Source organism: Pseudorca crassidens, chromosome X, assembly GCF_039906515.1.
Source record: "Pseudorca crassidens isolate mPseCra1 chromosome X, mPseCra1.hap1, whole genome shotgun sequence".
Taxonomy (NCBI): Eukaryota; Metazoa; Chordata; class Mammalia; order Artiodactyla; family Delphinidae; genus Pseudorca; species Pseudorca crassidens.
In genome coordinates this window covers 46118303-46120494 of record NC_090317.1, presented here as the reverse complement: position 1 = coordinate 46120494, position 2192 = coordinate 46118303, and the positions used below count along the sequence as shown (strand labels likewise).

At 40.7% G+C, this 2192-nt stretch overlaps 1 pseudogene; it reads left to right on the top strand.

Moving 5' to 3' along the window:
- The first annotated feature begins 1082 nt into the window (after positions 1-1082).
- On the top strand, positions 1083-1719 carry LOC137216624 (baculoviral IAP repeat-containing protein 5-like; annotated as a pseudogene).
- The last annotated feature ends 473 nt before the right edge of the window (positions 1720-2192 follow it).

Below are 2192 nucleotides of genomic sequence, written 5' to 3'. Positions count from 1 at the left end.
CATGGGCTGGAGGATATGGGGAGGGGGAAGGGTAAGCTGTCACAAAGTGAGAGAGTGTCATGGACATATATACACTACCAAACATAAAATAGATAGCTAGTGGGAAGTAGCCGCATAGCACAGGGAGATCAGCTAGGTGGTTTGTGACCACCTAGAGGGGTGGGATAGGGAGGGTGGGTGGGAGGGAGATGCAAGAGGGAAGAGATATGGGAATATATGTATATGTATAACTGATTCACTTTGTTATAAAGCAGAAACTAACACACCATTATAAAGCAATTATACTCCAATAAAGATGTTAAAAGAAAAATAAAATAAATAAATACCAGTCTCTGCCCTCAAAGATGTCCCACCTAGTGTAGAAAGCAAAATAGTATATAAGACATTCCAATGCTATGGGATATTGCTATATTCAATTATACATAATCTTCTATAGAAGCAAAGAAGAGGAAATGCCTAAATTTGTGGGGTGGGGGATGAGGAAGAGTTCAGGAGGAGAGCATAATCGGAGACCATTTTACAGAGAAGGTGACCTTTGAGCTGAATCTTAAAGACTACTTAGATAACAATCAGCTAGTCCAGGGAAGAAAGCATGGAGATGTGAAGATGTATATTTGGATTATAGAAAGCAATTAAGTGTGACTGGATCATAGGATATGTACAACGATTTAGTAGAAAATGAGGCCTGAAGGAGAGACAGAAACCATGTCTTCAAACCATGCCAAAGACAATGAGGAGCCATCAAAGATCTATAAGCAAGAGGGTGAAATGATCAGATTTACCTTTTGCTAAAGCCATGATGGTTTCAACGGGGAGGAAGAAAGTTTGGAGGAAGGGAATTATAATAGGAAGCTTTTGCAATGGTCCAAGTAAGAGATTATAAAGACATGGATTAGGAAAATGACGACAAAATTGGATAGAAACGATTGCATCGGAAACAGCAAAAAGTAGAATTAGTAAATCTTGGTAATTTGTTGGCTATGAAATGTGAGAGAGTGGGAGGATTCAGAGATAATACCAAATGCCCCACGACAGCCTTCAACCATCAGATTTGAATGGTGGCATTGCTTGGCTGTGGCGGCATGGGTGCCCCCTCATTACCCCCGACCTGGCAGCTCTACCTCAAGGACCACTGCATCTCCACATTTAGGAACTGGCCCTTCTTGGAAGGCTGCACCTGTACCCCGGAGCGGATGGCCATGGCTGGCTTCATCCACTGACCCTGAGAACAAGCCTGACTTGGCTCAGTGTTTCTTCTGCTTCAAGGAGTTGGAAGGCTGGGAGCCAGATGACGACTCTATTGAAGAACATAAAAAGCATTCATCTGGTTGTGCTTTCCTTTCTGTCAAGAAGCAGTTTGAAGAATTAACCCTCAGCGAATTTTTGAAACTGGATAAAGAAAGAGCCAAGAACAAAATTGCAAAGGAAACCAACAATAAGTAGGAAGAATTTGAAGAAACTGCAAAGAAAGTCCGCTGTGCAATTGAGCAGCTGGCTGCCTCGGGACTACTCCACTGTCACTGCCCCACAGCGACACAGACACATCATTTCCAAGGCACAGCCCTCAGCATTACCAGCTTTTCTCTGGGGCCTCTTAACTGTGCCTTAGGAAAGGAGAACATAAACATTTTGAAATTAGAATATTTAAACTGTATTTTTCTTGAAGGTGGTGCCAAGGGCTACTTTTGTTGTACAGCTAGTGCTAAGTACAGTGACTGAGTCTCTCTTTAAAAAAAAAAAAGTGAGAGAGAGAGAGAAAGAATGTTAAGGTTTCTGGTTTGCACTAGGTGAATGAGACTGGGAACGCTGAAAGAGGTTCAGGTTTGTAGAAGACTGTGAACTTGACTAGGGATAGGATGAGTTTAAATGATCTCCAGAATATATGGTGGAAACATAGAAAGAGCTGGAGATATATGCTCAGAGCTCAGTAAAGTGACCTGAGTTAGATAAATTTAGGACTAGAATAAGAAAGGAAAAAGGTGGGTCGATTCAAGCATTTTAAGTGACAAGACCTGAATTATGGGAAAGAGGACAGCAAAATAAATGTGTCAGGGAAACAATGCAAATTTAGTACACAATATTTATAGAACATGAACAGACTATGTTTGTAGAAATTCTTGTTCTGTAAGGTATCAAAGAGTAAATATGTACACTATAAGAGTCCTTATTTTAAAAGAAGCTTTAACAAAAAA